This window comes from Hordeum vulgare, chromosome 2H (genome assembly GCF_904849725.1).
Source record: "Hordeum vulgare subsp. vulgare chromosome 2H, MorexV3_pseudomolecules_assembly, whole genome shotgun sequence".
Lineage (NCBI taxonomy): Eukaryota > Viridiplantae > Streptophyta > Magnoliopsida > Poales > Poaceae > Hordeum > Hordeum vulgare.
In genome coordinates, this window is record NC_058519.1 from 614,612,838 (window position 1) to 614,639,887 (window position 27,050).

Here is a 27,050-nt window from a genome sequence, read left to right on the forward strand (position 1 = left end):
GTTTTCTCGGACTCGCCAGCTATTGCCGTCGATTCGTCGAGAACTTCTCCAAGATTGCGAAGCCCTTAACCAACCTGCTTCACAAAGGTGTTAAGTATGAATGGACTGATAAATGTCAAGAAAGTTTCCAAGCGCTCAAGGACAAACTGACATCCGCTCCAGTACTTGCTCCTCCAGATACGAAAAGGGATTTCGTCATATACTGTGATGCTTCTCGTCAAGGAATAGGTTGTGTCCTAATGCAGGATCGCAAGGTGATCGCTTATGCTTCACGTCAACTGCGTGCTCATGAAGAGAACTACCCAGTTCATGATCTCGAGCTTGCCGCAGTCATTCATGCATTGAAGGAATGGCGACAATACCTTGTCGGTAATCGCTGTGAAATCTACACCGACCATCAAAGTCTGAAGTACTTGTTCACTCAACCGGAGCTGAACCTGCGTCAGCAAAGATGGATGGAGCGTATAGCAGATTTTGACTGTAGTATATCATATACCCCTGGCAAGGCTAATGTAATGGCTGATGCCTTAAGTCGCAAGTCATACTGCAACCACCTCCAGGTTCATCAGGTTCACGATCGTTTGCAAGAGGAATTCCGTAAGCTGAACCTCCACATTGTTCCTCAGGGTTACCTTGTTCCGCCTCCTGAAGAGTATCAAAAGATGAACCTTCGTGTTGTTAATCAGGGTTCCCTCAGTAACCTAGTGGTTGAACCAGATCTTGTGAGCTCCATAAAGAATATACAAAACTTTGACGATGATGTCGACAGGATTAAGAGCTATATTGCAAAGGGAAAACCCTCCTTTTTCACTGTTGATGAAGGTGGCGCCTTGTATTTCAAGGGTCGCCTATTCGTCCCAAATAAGAAGGAAAATCTCAGGATGACCGGGAAGGTGATGGAAGAAGCTCATGACACACCATTGTCTATTCACCCGGGTAGTACCAAGATGTACCAAGACATCCGGCAAAGATTCTGGTGGCCCAATATGAAACAAGACATTGCACGCTATGTGGGAGAATGTGATATATGCCGGCGTATCAAAGCAGAACACCAAAAGCCTGCTGGAACTCTGCAGCCTATCTCTATTCCCGAGTGGAAATGGGACCACGTTGAAATGGACTTCGTCACTGGTTTTCCCAGATCTCAGAAAGGTAATGATGCTATTCTTGTCGTCATTGATCGACTGTCCAAAGTTGCACATTTCCTGGCCGTCAAAGAAACGATTAATGCTAGTCAACTGGCAGATCTTTACATGTCAAGAGTTGTTTCACTTCACGGTATTCCGTTGGTAATCAGTTCGGACCGTGGCAGCTTGTTCACTTCAAAATTCTGGGAAAGTTTTCAGAAGGCTATGGGGACTCATCTGTCCTTCAGCACGGCATTTCATCCTCAATCCCAGGGACAAGTTGAACGAGTCAACCAAATTCTCGAGGACATGCTTCGAGCTTGTGTCATTTCTTTCGGTAAGAAATGGGAGGAATCTCTCCCGTATGCCGAGTTCTCTTACAACAATAGCTACCAAGCTAGTCTGAAGATGGCCCCTTTCGAAGTATTGTACGGGCGAAGGTGTCGAACTCCTCTGAATTGGTCAGAAACTGGGGAACGATCACTCTTCGGTCCGGATATTATTCAACATGCCGAAGATCAAGTCCGCATTATTCATGAGAACCTGAAGGCTGCTCAGTCTCGTCAGAAGAGTCAGTATGACTGTCATCATCAAGATATGGTCTATCAACCTGGCGAAAAGGCTTATCTTCGTGTCACACCAATGAGAGGTGCACACCGTTTTGGAATCAAGGGCAAGTTAGCTCCTCGTTATATTGGTCCTTTCACTGTTCTCGAAAGGCGTGGAAGAGTGGCTTATCAATTGGAACTGCCGGCAAACCTTTCTCAGGTTCACGATGTCTTTCATGTTTCTCAGCTCCGTCGCTGCTTCAAGGACCCTATTCGAACAGTGGATCACGATATGCTTGAGCTACAACAAGACCTCTCTTATAAAGAGCATCCGGTCCGCATTCTCGACCAAGCTGAACGTAAGACTCGTCGCAAGGTCACCAAGTTCCTTAAGGTACAGTGGTCAAATCACTCTGAAGATGAAGCCACTTGGGAACGCGAGGATCATCTTCGTGATGAATACCCCAGGCTTTTTCCCTCTACCTCCTAATTCTCGGGACGAGAATTCTTGTTAGTAGGGGAGAATTGTGACATCCTCGACTTTTGCTACAGTGATTATTGTAATTAAGCTACAGTGATCAACAGCTAATGATGCCACGTCATCGGATTCCCATCTCAGACCCGCGTTGATTCGAGTTTTGTCCGGATTCAAAATTTGAAGACAAACGAAGAGTACGTTATGAGTTCATTGCAAATATTAAAAGAATATATATGTAAAAAAAAGGAAAGTATTAAAGAAATAATAATGATAAAAGAAAGACAAGAAAACTGAAAGAAAGAAATAATAAAAAGGGAAAAGGTAAAACAAAACAAAACAAAGCAACAAAAAAAACAAAAAAAAAGGAAAACAACCCCACCCCTTGGCCCAACTGGGCTCAAGGCCCAGCCGGCCACCCCCCACCCTCCAAAACCCTAGCGCCACCCCCCTGGCGAGGGAGCCGCCGCCTCCTCCCCTCGCTACTCCCTCCCCTCCCCCTGTGCGCCGCCGCCAGCCCCTCCCCCTCATGGGGGGGCCCCCACCCCCACGACAGCGCCCCCCACTCCCTCCTCTCCTCCCGTGACTCTCCCTCCCCACGATCCCTCCACTCCCTCTCTCTCTCGGCCCCCCACCAACCGAGAGCCGCCCCCAACTCCCTCCCGTCGCCCCACTCTCCCAGATCCCTCCCTCCACCGACCCTCCTCCCGCCGGCAGCCCCCCCGGCGGCCTCACCTCCACCGCGCTGGCCAACCCCTCGGCCTCCACCCCGCCGGCGGGGGGCCCTGGCTGCCTCGGCCCTCCACCATCGGTCGGCCCCTCTTCACCAACTCCGGCAACCACCACCACCACCACGGCCACGGCGTCCCGGCCACCTCGGGCTCCTCCTTGCCGGAACCGCGCCGTCACCGTCACCGTCCCCTCCACCACCGGAACCACGCCCGTCTCCACCGTCACCTTCGTGCGAACTCCGGCTTCACCGGGCCGTCACGTCACCGTCGGTGAGCCCCTCCTCGGGCTCCTCCCACCTTGTCGTTCTCCTCGACGTCCCGGTTCCGTTCCGGCAAACGGGGCCTCGATCCGTCGACGGTGGACTCCGGTAGGAGGATTTGAACTTTAGGTTCTTCTATGGAGTTAGGAGAGAGTTCTGTGTCTCTGTTAACAGAGAGAGAGATGAGTGTTGTGAAAAAAAAATGAAAAAGAATAAATGGTGTATTAGATGCGTATGTATGTATGTATGTATGAGATGTGATGTATGTATTTGTGTATTTGGATATTTAGAGGAATACGGTATTTGCACGGTTAGGTATCTAATATAAAAGATGTGAAAATAGCCCTTGGGTCACTTACCGGTGGGGCCAACGCACCCGCTGTCTATGACAGGGAGGCCCCACGCGATAGTTAAAGTAATAATAAAAATAATGTTTTTCTTAAAATAAATAAATAAATAGATATATTAGTTAAAATAATTAATTAACATAATTAGAGTATGACACGTGGGTCCCTCGTTGAATTAATATGATTAATAAATAATTAATCTTAATAAAAACTTGTGCCTATGACGTTCGGGACCCGCAGGTCAGTTGACCGGTCAAATGTTGATGTCAGCCTCACATCGCGATGATGTCATATTGGAATTTTATTAAACCTTTTAAATCTGTTTTTAATTCCTAAATAATTAATAAAACTTTGAAAATTAATATTAAATAATCCGTAAGTCAGATCAAAATAATTTCAACATGAAAGTTGATCAGCAAAGCGAGACGAACCCGGATACACGGCCCGTTCGTCTGTCACGCGTCCCTAGCATAGCAAACATGGAACTTTTCCATCGTTTCCAGTATAACCGGTAGTAGCCCGAGACCCGGAAAATATCGTCAGATATTCTTCCGACCCGTCTATGACGGATGTTGCTGCGTTAGCTCATGTCTAGCCTGCATCTTTTCATGTCATGCTTTGTGTTGCATCGGTGCTATTATTTATTGTTTCTTCCCCCTCTTCTTACCGGTAGACCCCGAGACTCACGCTGCTGCCGGGTACATCTACGACCCTGCCGATCAGTCCTTTGCCGCAGAGCAGCAAGGCAAGCAAACCCCCCCCCCCCCCTTGATCATTCCTATATCGCCTATGTCTTTCTTCCTACTGCTTGCATTAGTATTTTGCTACTGTTGTAGTTAGCTCCTATATCTGATGCATAGCCTGTTTTTGATGAACTGCTTCTTTCAGTCCTGTACTTTTAATATGCTTAGTATAGGTGGAGCAGTCATCCCCTCTGACCCCGTAGATCAGTTGCCCCGCTTGTTTTCAAATCTCGATCTCTGATCGACGAGCCAGACCCGACACAGCACATTCACCCCCTTCGTTGTACGACGCTATAGGGATACTATCGGGTACCGAGGGTGACACCTCACTAAGTACTCCTGATGATATCTCTGTAGTATAGCTAGTCGGTCGTGGTTATCGAGGGTGATTCCTCTTTCACCATTCCCGATGACATCTCTGTCGTGCCACCCCGCGAGTGTGGGACCCCCGAGGGTGATTCCTCTAAGCCCACCTTGACGGGTACATCGTTCGGGATCCAACGAGGGTGATACCTCGGATTCCCCCCGATGTTACGACCACACAGTTACTCGACCATGTTACTGGGATCATTGGTGATTAGTTGTAAGACGGGTGGATTCCCGTGAGACTGTGTTGCTGGCCTAATTAAAATGCTAATGGATTTGGGTATTTGATCTGGGTTGGTCGGAGACCTTTTCGCACTAACCGGCTACGCGGGAAGAATTATGGGTACTCGGCGTCGCGGTATCAGCCGAAGCTTTTCAGATGCCAGCAATGTAGCGGCGCGCGCCCGAGTGGTCCCGAGATGCATCGCGCTTGTGATTAAGGGATGCTAGGACTGACGTCGGCCGCCCACGCCACGTGCAGGAGCGTGAAGGGGAACTGGGCCCACGAACCCTTTGTGCTTAGGATTTAGACCGGCGGGCTGGCCTCTCTGATTAGTCTTAGGTGGGGCTGCGACGTGTCGATATTCCGAGGCCGGGCAGGACCCAGAAAAGTATGTCCGGCCAGAGTGTTATCGAGCGTGACGGGACATGTGGTGCACCCCTGCAGGGACGAAAATTAACTATTCGGATAGCCGTGTCCACGGTTACAGGACGACTTGGAGTTGTGCCCCGATCTTTTACAACTACAATTGTTACTTAACTGGATCGTTAGTTTGCCTCGGGATTGCTTCCTCGCAGGGAGTCGAGGGAGGATCTTTAGGCGTGACCTCACCTTTAATTTTGCTGCAACAATATGACTATTTATGTTTTACCCGTGTTCTACTCTCGTCTATTGCTGCAAGACCCTGAAGATGCTAGTCTTCAATAGGACTAGGCCTTCTCTCTCTTTTCTCGCATTGCTGCAGTCAGTCCACATATAAACCCCCTTCTTTGATACTGATGCATAATTAGAATAGTTCTGATGTAAGACTTGCGAGTACTTTGGATGAGTACTCACCGCTGCTTTGCTCCCCCCTTGTCCCCTTGATCCGTTTGCTGCGACCAGATGATGGAGCCCAGGAGATGGAGGTCCCCGCCGCCGACGACTGCTACCCCGACGGTGCCTACTACTACGTGGAGGCCGCTGATGACCAGGAGTAGTTAGGAGGTTCCCAGGCAGGAGGCCTCGCCTCGTTCGATCGTTGTATCTTTTGTGCTAGCCTTCTCTAAGGCACCCCGTGTTTTATGTCTGTACTCAGATATTTGTTACTTCCGTTGACTCGTGTGCTTATCGAGCTTTCGTATTCTAGCCCTCGAGGCCCCTGGCTTGTAATATGAAGCTGATGTTATTTTATTTGTGTCTAGAGTTGTGTTGTGATATCTTCCCGTGAGTCCTTGGGTTTGATCGTACGCACTTGCGTGTATGGTTAGCGTACGATTAAGCCGAGGGCGTCACAAGTTGGTATCAGAGCCGACTGCCTGTAGGTAGCCCCCTTTCCAACTCCTTGGCCGAAGTTGAGTCTAGTGTTTGAAAAACTTACTAACACTGATGTTGTTGCTTACGGGCCCACATCTCAATTGGGTGGTATTAGTATCTTTTACTCCTTTTCTATACTCTGGGCTCTACTTTCTCTTCTCTTTCGGGTCAAAGATTTTACTAACTCTAACATTAGGTTCTCGAATCACATCGATCCGGAGCGCTGGACTATCTACTCTTTTTCTCCTGAATATGTATTACACACACTGTCATTGACATCCGTCAATCTTATTTTCAGATGCGTCCCGCAAGACAGCATGTGCGCCTGACACAGGCCACCGAGACGACTGGGTTCCCGGCCATTTTGGTCGAGCTTCTGACCAGGCTGGGATATCGCTGGTACCCCGAGTACACTGTGTTCGAGGATTTCCGCGAGTACAACCAGTACCAGTACCAGGCTGAGGTTCGCATCTTCGACCAGAGGGGCGGCGAGACCCTCGAGCGCCACGTGTTCTGTGGTATTGGAGTGTCGGTCGAGATGGCCGTCCATGATGCGGCCTACATCGCCATCACCCGTCTCCGTGGAGCGTACCCTCACCTGGAGGAGAGCCCTTTCAGATACATCCCGCATACTCCTGCTGGGGATGAGACTGGGTCTGATCTCACTTTCTGATGGACTAGACCCAAACTAATAGACGTAGCATGTTGATCGTGTCATTTTGTTGCTACTGTTTTCTGCGTGTCAAGTATTTATTCCTATGACCATGAGATCATATAACTCACTGACACCGGAGGAATGCTTTGTGTGTATCAAACGTCGCAACGTAACTAGGTGACTATAAAGATGCTCTACAGGTATCTCCGAAGGTGTTAGTTGAGTTAGTATGGATCAAGACTGGGATTTGTCACTCCGTGTGACGGAGAGGTATCTCGGGGCCCACTCGGTAATACAACATCACAAACAAGCCTTGCAAGCAATGTAACTTAGTGTAAGTTGCGGGATCTTGTATTACGGAACGAGTAAAGAGACTTGGCGGTAAACGAGATTGAAATAGGTATACGGATACTGACGATCGAATCTCGGGCAAGTAACATACCGTAGGACAAAGGGAATGACATACGGGATTATACGAATCCTTGGCACTGAGGTTGAAACGATAAAGATCTTCGTAGAATATGTAGGATGCAATATGGGCATCCAGGTCCCGCTATTGGATATTGACCGAGGAGTCTCTCGGGTCATGTCTACATAGTTCTCGAACCCGCAGGGTCTGCACACTTAAGGTTCGACGTTGTTTTATGCGTATTTGAGTTATATGGTTGGTTACCGAATGTTGTTCGGAGTCCCGGATGAGATCACGGACGTCGCGAGGGTTTCCGGAATGGTCCGGAAATGAAGATTGATATATAGGATGACCTCATTTGATTACCGGAAGGTTTTCGGAGTTACCGGGAATGTACCGGGAATGACGAATGGGTTCCGGGAGTTCACCGGAGGGGGGCAACCCACTCCGGGGAAGCCCATAGGCTTTTGGGGGACACACCAGCCCTTAGTGGGCTGGTGGGACAGCCCCAAGGGGGCCTATGCGCCAAGAGAAAGAAATCAAAGGAAAAGAAAACAAAAGAGGGAAGAAGTGGGAAGGGAGGGGGACTCCTCCCACCAAACCAAGTCCAACTCGGTTTGGGGGGGGAGTCCCCCCCCCCTTGGCTCGGCCGACCCCTTGGGAGTCCCTTGGACCCCAAGGCAAGGTCCCCCTCCCTCCTCCTATATATATGGGGCTTTTAGGGCAGATTTGAGACGACTTTCTCACGGCTGCCCGACCACATACCTCCATAGTTTTTCCTCTAGATCGTGTTTCTGCGGAGCTCGGGCGGAGCCCTGCTGAGACAAGATCATCACCAACCTCCGGAGCGCCGTCACGCTGCCGGAGAACTCTTCTACCTCTCCGTCTCTCTTGCTGGATCAAGAAGGCCGAGATCATCGTCGAGCTGTACGTGTGCTGAACGCGGAGGTGCCGTCCGTTCGGTACTAGATCGTGGGACTGATCGCGGGATTGTTCATGGGGCGGATCGAGGGACGTGAGGACGTTCCACTACATCAACCGCGTTCTCTAAACGCTTTTGCTGTACGATCTACAAGGGTACGTAGATCACTCATCCCCTCTCGTAGATGGACATCACCATGATAGGTCTTCGTGCGCGTAGGAAAATTTTTGTTTCCCATGCGACGTTCCCCTTCAGTGGCATCATGAGCTAGGTTCATGCGTAGATGTCTTCTCGAGTAGAACACAAAAGGTTTTGTGGGCGGTGATGTGCGTTTTGCTGCCCTCCTTAGTCTTTTCTTGATTCCGCGGTATTGTTGGATTGAAGCGGCTTGGACCGACATTACTCGTACGCTTACGATAGACTGGTTTCATCGTTACGAGTAACCCCCTTTGCTCAAAGATGACTGGCAAGTGTCGGTTTCTCCAACTTTAGTTGAATCGGATTTGACCGAGGAGGTCCTTGGATGAGGTTAAATAGCAACTCATATATCTCCGTTGTGGTGTTTGCGTAAGTAAGATGCGATCCTACTAGATACCCTTGGTCACCACGTAAAACTTGCAACAACAAACTTAGAGGACGTCTAACTTGTTTTTGCAGGGTATGATTGTGATGTGATATGGCCAATGATGTGATGTGATATATTGGATGTATGAGATGATCATGTTGTAATAGAAATATCGACTTGCACGTCGATGGTACGGCAACCGGCAGGAGCCATAGGGTTGTCTTTATACTAACATGTTTGTGCTTGCAGATGCGTTTACTATTTTGCTAGGATGTAGCTTTAGTAGTAATAGCATGAGTAGCACAACAACCCCGATGGCAACACGTTGATGGATGATCATGGTGTGGCGCCGGTGACAAGAAGATCGTGCCGGTGCTTTGGTGATGGAGATCAAGAAGCACGTGATGATGGCCATATCATGTCACTTATGAATTGCATGTGATGTTAATCCTTTTATGCACCTTATTTTGCTTAGAACGACGGTAGCATTATGAGGTGATCTCTCACTAAAATTTCAAGACAAAATTGTGTTCTCCCCGACTGTGCACCGTTGCTACAGTTCGTCGTTTCGAGACACCACGTGATGATCGGGTGTGATAGACTCAACGTTCACATACAACGGGTGCAAAACAGTTGCGCACGTGGAACACTCGGGTTAAGCTTGACGAGCCTAGCATGTGCAGACATGGCCTCGGAACACATGAGACCGAAAGGTCGATCATGAATCATATAGTTGATATGATTAGCATAGGGATGCTTACCACTGAAACTATTCTCGACTCACGTGATGATCGGACTTGGGATAGTGTAAGTGGATCATGAACCACTCAAATGACTAGAGAGATGTACTTTTTGAGTGGGAGTTTAGCATATAATTTGATTAAGTTGAACTCTAATTATCTTGAACATAGTCTAAAGTCCACTTTGAATATATTTGTGTTGTAGATCATGGCTCACGCAAGTGTCATCCTGAATTTTAATACGTTCCTAGAGAAAGCTAAGTTGAAAGATGATGGAAGCAACTTTGTAGACTGGGCTCGTAATCTTAAGCTAATCTTACAAGCTGGAAAGAAGGATTATGTCCTTAATGCTGCGCTAGGAGATGAACCACCCGCTACGGCTGATCAGGATGTTAAGAACGCTTGGTTAGCACGTAAGGAGGACTACTCAATAGTTCAATGTGCAGTCTTGTATGGCTTAGAGCCGGGACTTCAACGTCGCTTTGAGCGTCATGGAGCATTTGAGATGTTCCAGGAGTTGAAGTTTATCTTTCAGAAGAACGCCCGGATCGAGAGGTATGAGACCTCCGATAAATTCTATGCTTGCAAGATGGAGGAAAACTCGTCTGTCAGTGAACATGTGCTCAAAATGTCTGGGTACTCAAACCGTCTAGCTGAACTGGGGATTGAACTCCCGCAAGAGGCTATCACTGACAGAATCTTTCAATCACTGCCGCCAAGCTATAAAGGCTTTGTGTTGAACTACAACATGCAAGGGATGAACAAGTCTCCCGGCGAGTTGTTTGCGATGCTGAAAGTCGCAGAGTCTGAACTCCGTAAAGAGCATCAAGTGTTGATGGTGAGCAAGACCACTAGTTTCAAGAGAAACGGCAAAGGCAAGAAGGGCAATTCGAAGAAGAGCGGCAAGCCTGTTGCCAATCCGCCGAAGAAACCCAAAGCTGGACCTAAGCCTGAAACAGAGTGCTTCTATTGCAAGGGTATGGGTCACTGGAAGCGCAATTGCCCCAAGTATCTGGCAGATAAGAAGGCGGGCAAAGAAAAATCAGGTATATTTGATATACATGTTATTGATGTGTACTTAACCAGCTCTCGTAGTAGTGCCTGGGTATTTGATACCGGTTCTGTTGCTCACATTTGCAACTCGAAGCAGGAACTGCGGAATAGACGAAGGCTGGCGAAAGACGAAGTGACGATGCGCGTAGGAAACGGTTCCAAGGTTGATGCAATCGCCGTCGGCACAGTGTCACTTCAACTACCATCGGGATTAGTGATGAACTTAAATCATTGTTATTTAGTGCCTGCGTTGAGCATGAACATTATTTCTGGATCTTGTTTATTGCGAGACGGTTACTCTTTTAAGTCTGAGAATAATGGTTGTTCTATTTATATGAGTAACATCTTTTATGGTCATGCACCGAATGTGAGAGGATTGTTCATATTGAATCTCGATAGCGATACACATATACATAACATTGAGACCAAAAGAGTTAGAGTAAACAATGATAGCGCCATATTTTTGTGGCACTGCCGCTTGGGTCATATTGGTGTAAAGCGCATGAAGGAACTCCATGCTGATGGACTTTTGGAGTCACTTGACTTTGATTCACTTGACACGTGCGAACCATGCCTCATGGGCAAGATGACTAAGACTCCGTTCTCCGGAACAATGGAGCGTGCAAGTGACTTGTTGGAAATCATACATACCGATGTGTGTGGTCCGATGAGCGTGGAGGCACGCGGCGGATATCGTTATTTTCTCACCTTCACTGACGATTTAAGTAGATATGGTTATGTCTACTTGATGAAGCACAAGTCTGAAACATTTGAAAAGTTCAAGCAATTTCAGAGTGAAGTGGAAAATCATCGTAACAAGAAGATCAAGTTCCTACGGTCTGATCGTGGGGGTGAGTATCTGAGTTTCGAGTTTGGTACTCACTTAAGACAATGTGGAATTGTTTCGCAGTTAACACCGCCTGGAACACCACAGCGTAATGGTGTGTCCGAACGTCGTAATCGTACTTTGTTAGAGATGGTGCGATCTATGATGTCTCTTACTGATTTGCCGTTGTCATTTTGGGGTTATGCATTAGAAACAGCTGCATTCACTTTAAATAGGGCACCATCAAAATCCGTTGAGACGACACCATACGAACTGTGGTATGGCAAAAGACCAAAGTTGTCGTTTCTTAAAGTTTGGGGATGTGATGCTTATGTCAAAAAGCTTCAGCCTGAAAAGCTAGAACCCAAAGCGGAAAAGTGCGTCTTCATAGGTTACCCAAAGGAGACAGTTGGGTACACCTTCTATCTCAAATCCGAGGGCAAAGTGTTTGTTGCTAAAAATGGAACTTTTCTCGAGAAGGAGTTTCTCTCGAGAGAATTGAGTGGGAGGAAGATAGAACTTGACGAGGTTGTCAAACCTCTCATCCCTCTGGATGGTGGCGCAGGGCAAGGGGAAACCTGTGTCGTTGCGACGCCGGTTGAGGAGGAAGTTAATGATGATGATCATGAAACTCCAGTTCAAGTTTCTGTTGAACCACGCAGGTCGACGAGATCACGCGCTGCTCCAGAGTGGTACGGTAATCCCGTCTTATCAATCATGTTGTTGGACAACAATGAACCTGCGAATTATGAGGAAGCAATGGTGGGCCCAGATTCCAACAAATGGCTAGAAGCCATGAAATCCGAGATAGGATCCATGTATGAGAACAAAGTGTGGACTTTGGAGATACTGCCTGAGGGCCGCAAGCTTATTCAGAACAAATGGATCTTTAAGAAGAAGACGGACGCTGACGGTAATGTGACCGTTTATAAAGCTCGACTTGTGGCAAAGGGTTTTTCACAAGTTCCAGGAGTTGACTACGATGAGACTTTCTCACCCGTAGCGATGCTTAAGTCCGTCAGAATCATGTTAGCAATAGCTGCATTTTTCGATTATGAAATCTGGCAGATGGATGTCAAAACGGCGTTCCTTAATGGTTTCCTTAAGGAAGAGTTGTATATGATGCAACCCGAAGGTTTTGTCGATCCTAAAAATGCTGACAAGGTGTGCAAGCTCCAGCGATCCATTTATGGACTGGTGCAAGCATCTCGGAGTTGGAACAAACGCTTTGATGAGGTGATCAAAGCATTTGGGTTTATACAAGTGGTTGGAGAATCTTGTATTTACAAGAAAGTGAGTGGGAGCTCTGTGGCGTTTCTAATATTATATGTGGATGACATATTACTGATTGGAAACAACGTGGAGCTTTTGGAGAGCATAAAAGGTTACTTGAATAAAAGTTTCTCTATGAAGGACCTAGGAGAGGCTGCTTACATTCTAGGCATTAAGATCTATAGGGATAGATCAAAACGCCTGATAGGACTTTCACAAAGCACATACCTTGATAAAGTTTTGAAGAGGTTCAAAATGGAACAGTCCAAGAAAGGGTTCTTGCCAGTGTTACAAGGTACGAGATTGAGTAAGACTCAGTGCCCAGCAACTGATGAAGATAGAGAGCATATGCGCTCCGTCCCCTATGCTTCAGCCGTAGGCTCTATCATGTATGCAATGTTGTGCACTAGACCGGATATTAGCCTAGCCATAAGTATGGCAGGCAGGTTCCAGAGTAATCCAGGAGTGGATCACTGGACGGCGGTCAAGAATATCCTGAAGTACCTGAAAAGGACTAAGGAGATGTTTCTCGTGTATGGAGGTGACGAAGAGCTCGCCGTAAAAGGTTACGTTGATGCAAGCTTTGACACAGATCCGGACGACTCTAAGTCGCAAACCGGATACGTATTTATTCTTAATGGGGGTGCAGTAAGCTGGTGCAGTTCCAAGCAAAGCATCGTAGCAGATTCTACATGTGAAGCGGAGTACATGGCTGCCTCGAAGGCGGCTAAGGAGGGTGTCTGGATGAAGCAGTTCATGACGGATCTTGGAGTGGTGCCAAGTGCACTGGATCCAATAACCTTGTTCTGTGACAACACTGGTGCCATTGGCTTAGCAAAGGAACCAAGGTTTCACAAGAAGACCAGACACATCAAACGACGCTTCAACCTCATCCGCGACTACGTCGAGGAGGAGGACGTAAGTATATGCAAAGTGCACACGGATCTGAATGTTGCAGACCCGCTGACTAAACCTCTTCCACGGCCAAAACATGATCGACACCAGAACTGTATGGGTGTTAGATTTATTACAATGTAATTCACATGGTGATGTGAGGGCTAGATTATTGACTCTAGTGCAAGTGGGAGACTGTTGGAATTATGCCCTAGAGGCAATGATAAATATAGTTATTATTATAATTCCTGTATCAAGATAATAGTTTATTATCCATGCTATAATTGTATTGAATGAAGACTCATTTACATGTGTGGATACATAGACAAAACACCGTCCCTAGCATGCCTCTAGTTGGCTAGCCAGTTGATCAATGATAGTCAGTGTCTTCTGATTATGAACAAGGTGTTGTTGCTTGATAACTGGATCACGTCATTGGGAGAATCACGTGATGGACTAGACCCAAACTAATAGATGTAGCATGTTGATCGTGTCATTTTGTTGCTACTGTTTTCTGCGTGTCAAGTATTTATTCCTATGACCATGAGATCATATAACTCACTGACACCGGAGGAATGCTTTGTGTGTATCAAACGTCGCAACGTAACTGGGTGACTATAAAGATGCTCTACAGGTATCTTCGAAGGTGTTAGTTGAGTTAGTATGGATCAAGACTGGGATTTGTCACTCCGTGTGACGGAGAGGTATCTCGGGGCCCACTCGGTAATACAACATCACAAACAAGCCTTGCAAGCAATGTAACTTAGTGTAAGTTGCGGGATCTTGTATTACGGAACGAGTAAAGAGACTTGCCGGTAAACGAGATTGAAATAGGTATACGGATACTGACGATCGAATCTCGGGCAAGTAACATACCGAAGGACAAAGGGAATGACATACGGGATTATACGAATCCTTGGCACTGAGGTTCAAACGATAAAGATCTTCGTAGAATATGTAGGATCCAATATGAGCATCCAGGTCCCGCTATTGGATATTGACCGAGGAGTCTCTCAGGTCATGTCTACATAGTTCTCGAACCCGCAGGGTCTGCACACTTAAGGTTCGACGTTGTTTTATGCGTATTTGAGTTATATGGTTGGTTACCGAATGTTGTTCGGAGTCCCGGATGAGATCACGGACGTCGCGAGGGTTTCCGGAATGGTCCGGAAACGAAGATTGATATATAGGATGACCTCATTTGATTACCGGAAGGTTTTCGGAGTTACCGGGAATGTACCGGGAATGACGAATGGGTTCCGGGAGTTCACCGGAGGGGGGCAACCCACTACGGGGAAGCCCATAGGCTTTTGGGGGACACACCAGCCCTTAGTGGGCTGGTGGGACAGCCCCAAGGGGGCCTATGCGCCAAGAGAAAGAAATCAAAGGAAAAGAAAAAAAAAGAGGGAAGAAGTGGGAAGGGAGGGGGACTCCTCCCACCAAACCAAGTCCAACTCGGTTTGGGGGGGGGAGTCCTCCCCCCCTTGGCTCGGCCGACCCCTTGGGAGTCCCTTGGACCCCAAGGCAAGGTCCCCCTCCCTCCTCCTATATATATGGGGCTTTTAGGGCAGATTTGAGACGACTTTCTCACGGCTGCCCGACCACATACCTCCATAGTTTTTCCTCTAGATCGTGTTTCTGCGGAGCTCGGGCGGAGCCCTGCTGAGACAAGATCATCACCAACCTCTGGAGCGCCGTCACGCTGCCGGAGAACTCTTCTACCTCTCCATCTCTCTTGCTGGATCAAGAAGGCCGAGATCATCGCCGAGCTGTACGTGTGCTGAACGCGGAGGTGCCGTCCGTTCGGTACTAGATCGTGGGACTGATCGCGGGATTGTTCGCGGGGCGGATTGAGGGATGTGAGGACGTTCCACTACATCAACCGCGTTCTCTAAACGCTTCTGCTGTATGATCTACAAGGGTACGTAGATCACTCATCCCCTCTCGTAGATGGACATCACCATGATAGGTCTTCGTGCGCGTAGGAAAATTTTTGTTTCCCATGCGACGTTCCCCTTCAGGCACCCCCTTCTCCGATCCCACCAAATATCGTACTATCGCCGGTGCACTCCAATACCTCACCCTCACGCGGCCAGACCTCACGTATGCCGTTCAGCAGATCTGTTTGTTCATGCACGCTCCACTTGATTCCCATTATCAGCTGATCAAACGGGTCTTGCGCTATCTTCGCGGCACTGCTCACTATGGTCTCCAGCTCTTTCGCTCCATGTCCCACGACCTCATCTCTTACAGTGATGCCGACTGGGTCGGGTGCCCCGACACTCGCAAATCCACGTCTGGGTTTTGTGTCTTACTCGACTCCAATCTCATTTCCTGGTCATCCAAGCGTCAGCCAACGGTTTCCCGTTCTAGTGCCGAGGCCGAATACCGGGTTGTGGCCAACTGCGTCGCCGAGTCTTGCTGGCTCCGCCAGCTTCTTGCCGAGCTTCATCGCCCCCCACATCGAGCTACCGTCATCTACTGCGACAACGTCGGTGCCGTATACCTCTCCTCCAACCCAGTACAACATCAACGGACGAAGCATATTGAGATTGATCTTCACTTTGTCCGTGATCGTGTTGCTCTTGGCGAGGCCAAGGTCTTGCACGTTCCGACTAGTTCACGGTTTGCCGACATCTTCACCAAGGGCCTTCATCGATGTTTTGTGACTTCCGAGCCAGTCTCAACGTCCTCTCCAGCAACGTTTGGACTGCGGGGGGGGTGTTGAGTTGTTACGTTCCTTGTGCATAACGTTTCCTTGTACTTATCCACTGTAACCACCACACCTAGTCTTGGGGATGACTGCGGCACCACCTCCTCCATATCCCTGCATGTAGGGATCGGTGGTGACCCTTGGTGTATATATATGTGTAATCTCTTGATGAGTAAAGTGTGCATTGTTCCACAATTCTTCTCTTGCCTCGTAACCAAAAGCGGAAAATCTCCTACCCTCGGAAAAGGCTGACCCGAGGACGATGAGCTTCGGCGAGTAATTCAATAGCATCCCCTGTAGGCTCGCATGCTACTGTGAAGCTACAAAAGCCATCACAGCAGCAGGAGCGATGTTCCGTTACAGCCTCGGGCGATGTTGTATTGCAATTTCGTCGCAGACGAGCGACGCTTCAGTGCAGCTCCACGTGCTATGTTGCATCACCTGCGGCGACTAACGCTTGATTGCAACTCCGTCGGAGGTGAGCTCTTCGTGATGCACTGCATCAGGGCGACGAGCGACGCACAACTGCACTCCCGGCCGTCATGTTGCGCTGCAACACCCGCGTGAGCAACCAACCTCTCATGCATGCTTCCTTCCAGCACCGGTGAGCGCCGACTCGTAGCACCAGCGCTGGCGTAGGTCACGTTGCAACACCGGCCGCACCGGCAGCGTACGATTGCAGCCCTTGCCGTCGTCAACAAAAATCATGTGTCGCGGCACTGGCATGTGGATCTTGAACAGCAGCAGCAGGTGGAGCGTGGGAAGCAGGCCATGACGGAGTGGATTTTAACAGGAGGCCATGGCGAAGGAAATCTGGATTCTGACTCATTTCGATCCAGCTGAAAAGATAGGGAACGCCTAGAGCTCAGCTAGATGAGTTTTAGTATGGTCTCAGTCACCTGACGTCGTGTGACGTCACTACAACCTATCAAGCCCAGTTGTTGCCCCGCCCAGTTGTTGCCCGGCTCAGTTGTCTCAGCCCAGTTGAAGTCGTCCCAGCCTAGTTGTCCCAGCGAAGTTGTTGGCCCAAGTTGTTTCCCAGCCCAGTTTTCCCAGCCCATTTGCCCCAGCCCAGCCTTTTGTTGTGTCCCACCTGGCACCTCACGTGCCTCAAGGGGGAAAACCCACCTGGGCATCTCACATGCACCAAGGGGGAAAACCCTACACCCCACTATCTTCCCACTACCTTCTTCCTCCTGGCATCCCACGGGATCCACCGGCACACACCCCAGGGATCTGGATCTATGTCCTAAAAAGGTCTCTGAGACAAGAAAAAGAGCAGAATGGATGGAGAATCAGGAGGTTCTCAAGGGACTCACCAGGGTACCTACTCTTCCCAATCTATTCCTAGTTTTCTCCTTATTCTCCCCAAATTGGTCAACTTTTAGGGACTTGAGAACCTAGTTGTATTTATATTATTTGACCAATTTGACCAATTGAAAACAAAATTATTTGACCAATTTGTATTTCCTTCTGTCACAACAGCTATTATTGAGCAATTTGGACACTATCTCTTTGGCAAGAAGGTTAGTATTGTATTGAATTTAAAAAAAATAGAAATCTACATATTTTTCTGTACTTGCCTGAATGAAAAAACAACATAAACTATGTTTTTACCCTCCTCAGACAGGCACAGAACATTTGAAAACACAAGAGCTGGGAGGTAAACACCATGATGGTACTCTTGCTTATAACTACAGTGAACTGAACCACATCCAAACAACTTCTTCTGGGATTAATAAAAGCATCAACTCTGACCCCCGGGTAATAGAAAATTTGGAGAAAGTAGAGAAAACTTGTTGGAAAACTGGATAATTTGTATAATGACTGTGCATGAACAACAATACCTTCCTCATTTTTTGGACAGGAACTGCACCTCATGAATGAACCAGGCAAAGCAAATATGTCATACATGCAGTTGATGCTCGCTGCTGAGGAAGAGGTTTGAACTAAATTTCCTTTGGAAACCTGCAAACGTATATACAAAGTAGTTTCATTGTTAAAAACCTATTTCAAGGAGCAAAATATTTGTCGTCTCAATCACAGGGTGACCGCCTAATTCGTACTGAGGTAAGTTGTGAACGTTATCTCATATCTTATAGTTAAAATACTATTAGAAAAAGCTTATATAGCACACTGAAAATTATCCTACTGTTGAACAAAAATTAATGCAGGCTGACATGTTCATGATAACTGGCCGGTATGGAAGAGAAACAACAGAAGATGAAATGCACACAGCAACTGAACAAAGAGATCATGCATTCAGCACAAGAGAGATTGAACACATTCAAGAAGATTCACTATTTGCTGACAACATGACAATACAAGGACTCCAAGAATTGAATTGGGAAACTGATGCAGCTGAGTATGAACACAACCAGTCTTTATGAATGTTGCACGACAAAGCTCACACGTGCACTGATTCAGAAGATGAGCTTGAAATAGCACAGAATCAGAGAAAAAGAGATATGTTTGTTGATATTGGAGAACAAGAAGATAACAATGAGATCCAGATAGAACAACTTACACAAGATGACATTCTCATTTTTCTTAAAAATGACAGCATAACTAATGCTGAGAGTTGCAGCCAAGAAGTCCGTAGTCATCATGTACCGCATGATGGCATGGTTTTTGATAACCAAGATGCAGCTTACGGATTTTACAATGAATATGCAGCCATATGTGGTTTCTCCGTAAAGAAGGTGTCATCCTTTTGTGCAAAAAAAAGAAGGAGGAAATGCACCAACAAGAATAACTTTCAAGTGCAACAGGTCCGGGCGTAGAATTGAAGAGGAATAAAAGGAATCAAGACTGAAAAAACGACGGGAGGCTAGACAAGCAAAAACAGGATAGGTGCCGCATGAGAACAGCAGGAAAAAAAAAATAAACACAGTTGAGATTACAGGGTGCAAAGCTCAGCTAATGATCAGAAAGAAAGGGGACAAATGGGTTGTTACAACAATCAACCTCGAACATAACCACGAGTTAAGTCCTCATACGAAGTCAAAATACCTGCGTTCGCATAAACACATTACAGAGGAGGAAAAGCAACTTATCCGTACGTTCAATGCTGTAAAACTACCTACAAGGAAAATAATGACCATCCTGAGCTTCTTAAGAGGTGGCAACACTCCATACACTAAGAAACATGTGAGCAACGTGAGGACAGCAATTGGCAAGGAAACTAACCAAAATGACATGATGCAAGTACTGACTTTCTTCAGGAAAAAGCAGGTAGAAGATCCAAGGTTTTATTACGCATTCAAGACAGTAAAGGTGACTGAAGAGGCAAGCAAAGTATTGTGCATTTTCTGGGCTGATGGCTACGCAAGAAAGATGTACGACTTGTATGGTGATTGCCTCAGCTTTGACACAACATTCAAGACAAACAGATACAACCTCCCGTTTGCTCCTTTTGTTGGTATCACAGGGCATAGTCAGAATTGCTTGTTTGCTTGTTCTTTCATCGAGAATGAATCAAGTGACACGTTCAAGTGGTTGTTCGAGACTTTTGTTCACTGCATGGGAGGGAAAACTCCAACAACAATCATAACAGATGAAGATGCAGGCATGAAATCAGCAATACCTTTAGTTTTCCCCAACTCTGTTCACAGGCGTTGTCTTTTCCATATTAAAAAGAAAGCTGAGGAGAAATGTCCTAGAACTTTTGCAACAAAGGAAAACCTACATGCTGATTTCAGTGACATCATTCACAACTCACTCACAGAAGCAGAGTTTGAAATGTTGTGGCCAGAAATGATGCAGAAATATGGTATCCGGCATATCAGTTATTTCAACATTATGTGGAAGAAGAGGAGGAGGTTTGTTCCTGTCTACTTCAAGCATAATTTCTTCCCGTTCATTCACTCTACTGCAAGGAGTGAAGGGACAAATGCTATTTTCAAGGACAACATAACATCAACACATAGCGTGATATGCTTCCTTGAGGAATATGAAAGGATATCTCAGAATATCCAGGACAATGAAAGAGAACGGGACTCGATAACTAGAACAACAAAGCCAACTTTTTGGTCTCATAGTGAACTAGAATTTCAGGCAGCAGCAGTATACAACAGGAAGATCTTCTACAGGTTCCAAAAGCAGTTGAAGTTTGTGGTAAATTTGCACGTTGAAGAAATTGAGAAGAATGTAAGATATGAAGTATACAAAACAGAAATGCTAGCTGCAAAGGATTTCAGACAAAGGAGATTCGTTGTTGATGTCAACATCGCACAACAGGATTTCAGTTGCATATGTGGTAAATTCTTAAAAGATGGGATTGTGTGCAGCCATGTCTTGAGGGTTCTCTCTCATATCAACATGTCAAAACTTCCTGAAAAGTACTACATAGATAGATGGAGACCTAAAGATAGTAAAGATATAAGGGACAAACGTTTCAATGTGCGTGCTGAGCTAACAGCTGGCAGCCAACACTTGAGGTACACACTTTTATCCAGCAGGTTCAATGATATAGCCTCTGATGGTGCATCAACAAATAGAAAATACATTTACGTTGTTGGAGAGAGTGAAAAGATACAACAAAGATTGGATGAAATGACAAGAGAAGATGAGGCCGCTGAAGCAGATCAAACACCTATTGGGAAAACAAGCTCAGAAGATAACTGCAGAGGACCACATCCTGATGGTTATGGGGACAATCTACAAGATTCTGATGTTGCTGTCTCAAAAGGGCGGCCACAAACAGGGCGATACAAAACGTTCATGGAAACTTTGCTTGCAAAGCAGAAGATCCATTGCAGCCGTTGTGGCTCAGAAACACATAACATAGCTACTTGCACAGTTCAGATTGATATTGCTGCAGATATACACCAAAAAAACAGTCAAAAGCGTCCTCCAGGTTACCAAATTTTGTTATCTTGCCCAATTATGTTTTTTGTTTCCCCACAACCTACTCTCCACACTAATGTTTGGTATTTTATCTGTTAACAGCATCAACTGCAGCGGCCAAGAAAGCTAAAACGTCCCAAGTACGGATGAAGAAAGCAAAGACAAACAACCCAACAAGCAACAGTCACGTCGAAAACAAGAAATAGGCTTCATAAAAATTGTGAATGAAGAAAACTATCGATGGATAGCCGGCAAAACAAGTGCATGACACGACAGAAGACTGAAATACTCTACTTCATGTCATTGCTACTACATGCTGAGATTCAAAAGATATGTAATAAATTCAATATTTCAATATTTTTGGATATGGAAACGTAGAAAGAACAGAGTGAGGAAAACTAACATTTGATAGTCCTTTGAATGATTTCTGCTGGTGCTTCTCATTTTGCACTGTTTGAAATTTGTTTTCCTCTCTTTATAGTATGAATCTTCTGGAAATTATTCCTACATAAATTAAGAAAGAAAATGAAACTTCATGAACACAGAAAAGTTAGTTGCACAAAAAGACGGTGCATAATAAAAAAGATATTACTAGATATGATACCTGTAATAGTCATCGATAGAAAAACTTGTACTTTATTTCTTTAAGAAAATGGTACACTCCTCAACAAAAAAACTTGTAGTACAACACCATTAAAATTTACAAAAAAAGTGTGTCAAAAAAAGAGCAAAGGACAAAAAAAACTTCATCCTGTACAAAAAAAGATTCACAGAAAAAGAACACCATTCCCTGTTTACAGAGTATAATGATATCAAAAAGAACTGAGAAAACAATGAAAGAAGAACTGCAATGCAAAAGTAAAACCATTAGCTGCAGAGACATTACATCATTACTCTTCCCATAGTGCACGAACACTTGTAACCATAAAAACAGTACATGGAAACGACAAACTCCCGAACACGGAATTAATAAGAAGTTGACTACATGACTAGACAAAGTAGGCATGACATCACTCCTGTGTTTTTTCGTGAATCGAGTGTACCCATATAGCTCTGCTATTTGTGTTTTTGCAATCTACTGTACTATTGTCATTCTTATGTGCACTGTTGATTCACCTGAAAAACAAAACGTTGAAAAAAACTTAGATAGGGGAACAGGGTAGCTGCATAGCATCGTGAAATTAACAAGGAAAACATAAAAACATTTACCTTATTCAATGCTTTACAGATCCTTTACAAGCTTCTTCACATCGTTCTTGATGTTGTGCACACTAAACAAGATATCAACTGCGAGCCTGATACGTGCATCTCTTACATTTTCTTGCCTGAAAACAGTTTATAATGCATTCCTTGACCGCCAAGTTTCTAGCCACTTCAATACAAAATCCCGCATGCATCACTGTTTTAGGGGCGAAAAAAAGAGGTAGGCATTAGAAAGCAAAAGCCCAAACTAAAAAAAAACATACAGAGGTAAATGTAAGGAAAATAACTAGATTGGATATGCAAACTAACTTCCCGTCCTGCTTTGGTAAGTTTGGATATGCAATCTGAAAGTGTCTGAATCCCATATTCTGAAGACCAGCATGATTCCAAGCTTGTTTGAAATTTTCAATCTACAATGGTTAAAAAATATATTCTGAAAAAGCTATTGAAATGTAGAAGGACTTTAAAACTATATTGTTATGAGTTGTTACCATCATGTGCCTTATACTCCTGTGGTAAATGATGTCTCCATCATATTTAGAATCAAGGAAAATGAATTTGCGGGCACAAAGGTCCACCAAGAAAACAAACCAGTGTGATTCATGTATTGTTGGAAAGAACAACTAGAAAACAAACATGAAAGAAATAAATAAATAGATAATAAAAAATGCAGACATATTGCACAAAACAATGAAGAAAAATAAATATGACAAAGGTATTGGGCAGGACGTATACTTCGTTGCAGAGATGAAGTTCTTTCGCTTTCCCAGCTCCAATAAAGCTCTTTACTAATTTGTCTCTCCATATTATTCTAGAAGCTTCATTCTTCCACTTCTGAAGAAAGTATTCCTTTTGAAAATAAATGTGAGAAATAAACGTCAAACCCTCCATGCAAGATTATAACAGACAACAAATACAATGTAAACAAAAAAAATCATGTACAGAATGAAACTTACACTGGCAGTGTGAAAGAAGAAGTGCCTCTAAGATACTTTAGGGTGGTTGTCCCTGAAAAGTTTTCTGCAGAACACATTTACCACATATGACTCTACCCATCCATTTTGTTTGAAAGAGTTCCCCAATTGTTGTAAAGACACCCTGCAGTTGTCAATCTCAACAACCCATCTCCTGTGTGTTGTGTACACATGTTGATGGGAAAAAGGTTGCAGATAAGAACATAAAAATGGAAATTAAATTGAAATAATTGAAACATAGAAAACAGTAATAATAATGCATACAGAAAAAAAAGTTACAACAAGACAATACCCCTTAAAATCTGGATGAGCACTTAAGGTGATGATATTGTCATACAGATCCGATTCATGACTCATGATTGATCCCCTATGTTGGTTGTCATAAGGAGAGCACAAATATCTACTTGGCTGCACAATTCTTTTGGGTGGAACATTTTCTATTCCCATTGAGCTGCTTGTGCTGCCTAACAATAGACGTGTGTTGTAATAATCATCGGACTTGGCAAGCATGTTCATGTTGTTATCCTGCAAAGACTTTTCACCCAGAATTTGCACATCTGGGGAGGCCTATAGCAGACATCACAAAAATGCAAAAAGAAAATCTATATCAGCAAATTGCAAAATACAAAAAAAGATAAAAACAGAAACTCCACAAAAATTGCGATAACAAAAAAGATAAAATAGAAACAAATAACCCACTTACTATCGGACTGTCTATGAAGCTTATTGGTTTCTGTTTAGTTCCATCTGGTGAAGAGACTTGTTCATCTAACTCAGGCAATAACCTTCTGCCTACTATCATATGAGTACGACAACCCTGATGCAACAAAAAAATATAAGACAGTGAACACCGAAAATAATTGTAGAACTACTAGAGCAGAACAAAGAATATAGGGACCTCTTCCCTTTGACTTGAGTCAATGTTTGTTGCATGTGATTTACTCTGTATGGAGAAAATGTTGTTTCTGTTTCTTGGGGAGTAACATGTTTGATCACGGTTCCACTGAAATAAGGTGTCTGCCTTTGGTGATGTCTGTTGATTAACAAGAGCAAAATTTAGTTTCACTAACAGAATAACACAGCAAAAAATAAATGGAACAAAAAAAAACTACTGCTAACCAGGTGTACAATGCTTCCATCTGGTTTTATTACAGTTAAAGGCCTTGGTGCTATACTAGTGTAGCTTTCACTTTGCTCGTACTGTCCACAACAAGCCGGGATGTCCTTCTCCATGCTGCTGAAATCATCCTGAAACTCCTGTCATAACAATATAGATGTTATATATTCATGATGCGCTTTTAGTTTGCTGCGTGCAAAATAACGAAAAAAAACACTATGACAAAAATGTCGACATGTATCTCTACCTTTGTGTTATTGTTTCCCTGTTCTACTTCTGTTGTTTTGCTATTGTACACTCCCTCATCCTTGTCAGTGGGAATGTTATTTTTGGCAGCCTGAATGCGTTGATAAATATATATTTTCAAATAAAAGGTTGAAATATAATATGGAAAAGAAGGGACACAATTAAACAATGTACAATTGGAACAAAAACATTGAAAAGAACTTAGTCAGAAAAAAAATTGACCTGGATCTTTCTTTCGTATGCATCTGAGTCCATGTCCAAAGGACGCCACAGCTCATGCTCTGTAATTTCCTTGCCACAATCATCATTGTTTTCGAAAAGACGAAACGTTGGTATATCATCACTGTAGAAGAAGTACTTTTTTCTACCTTCATCCAGATATTTAGCCCAGCAACTCTGTGTGTGTTCTATTTCATCATCTACAAAAAAGCAGACATGCAAACCTCAAAGGTGTACGTAAAATAGCAGCATAACAAAAAAAGGAAAAGCAAATGAAGTACTGATTGAATTATATGATTGACAAACCAACAATACCTGGCAAAAAAACTTTGTTCATATCTAGGTTCATTTTGCTTTCTAACAGTTTGTCACTGATTTGTTTTTCCTGAATGAAGTAAGTACAAAAATTTAGGCAAAAAGAAAAGAAGGCAGACAACACTTGGTTGGTCGGCAGAAAATAATAGAAAGGAATAAATAAAAATGGAAATGATAGTGACATTTCCACAAAAAGTACCTTCTGTGAGCTGGTATTATTTGTGAACCCAAAAAATGAGTGGGTGCTTGTTGTTACACCTTGAGCTTTTTGTTTGAAGGAAGTAGAGGGATTTTCTTTACTACAAAGCATATAATCAAAACTAGCAGCGGTAGCACCTATTGAATTCATAGACTTCTTTTGCTTCTGAATAGCTTTGTTTGTTTCTTCGAACTCGAATGATTTGCTTTGTACCTACCAAAAATATTAACAAGCGTGTGTGCAAAACTATTACTGCAGGGAGCAAAAACATAACAACAAAGGAAGATAAATGGGAAAACAAGCAATCAACTTACAAACTCAGGAATAGATGTTTGTGTACATGCATTTTGATCATCCCCTACTAAGTGTTGTTGTGCCTTGCTATGTGTTCCTACAGAGCCAGTAGACTGCTGGCTTAATTTTTTCTCCTTTTTTGTTGACCTTTCTTCCTCATCTGATAATTTCCTCTTCTTCCTTGGCATTATGTTTGTTTCTGCCAAGAAAAAGAAACAGATAACTTGGGTCAGTGTATATTACAAAGAACAATAACAAAAACATATTTGACAGAAGAAAAAATAGCATGATTAGCAACAAAAATTAAAAGAAAACCCATTACCACCATCCTCAGGTTCTCCGTGTGAATTGACTTTAACAGTTGCATCTGAATCAAGAATGCCATTTGCTGACACATAGTCATTGTTGCTTGAGTCAATCTTAACTATTTTTTCTGAAGCAGCACGGGCACACAACACTATTTTTAGTGTTTGTAATATTAACTTCTTCACTTTTGAACATGTGCTTCGCCCTTCATCTTTCATGAAATGTTGGAATGTTTTATATATACCTTCTTTAACCTGTTTTTTGTTAATGGCAGCATTATGAACAATAAGAAAAACACGAAAACAACACTGCACAGAATGATAGAAACAAACCTCCACGCTAAACGAATCACCAACTGTTCTTTGAATAGCATCCCTCATGTATGAGTTTTTCTCAGTGCTAGTCCATTCATATATATGTTCACCATAGCAAGTTTCAGACTCTTTTTTTTACCTGTCCGACAAAAAGAATGCACAAAAAAAGTCAGTTTACATATATATAAGAAAATTGGAGAATCTATTGATATTTTATAAATAATACTGTAAAATAAACAAACAAAACAGAAAAGACGAGACTCTTACTTTGAAAGCTCCATAAGCTCCATTCAAGTCAACAAGCATATCGCTAAAAAGTTTAATTAGGTTCCCTTTCCATACAAAAAGTCTTGGCATTGTAAACTGCAGTTCTATGCTCCCAAAATCAATAAAATCCAGGCATCTAACCTTCATCCCATAAACAAAAGTAGAAAATTCACCCCAATTGTCATTGTCACATATATTCAGCAAAAAAAAGACATGAGAAACTAAAAATACATACAGGAAAAATAGTGAGCTTAGACGGTATTGAAAGTAAGAAAAAGCATTAAAAAATGGTTTACCGCAAGATGGAAAATGCATCCTCCCAATGTTATTGTTGTTCTGTCTTGTTTGAGCTTTTCCTTTTGATACTTGCTTATTGCCTGCATCAACCATTCATGCGTGAATTTGCACCAATTGAAACCTTTGATCTTGCTGACATCATTTAGTGCTGCCATGTACTTTGTACTTGGTTTTGTGTTTGAAGTTGGGCACAAGAAGGTTGCAAGAAGTACGACCATAAAACAACGAATGAATCCTTCATCAGACATCTCCTCGTCTGCAATTATCTTATTTCCAAAGTACTTGATTG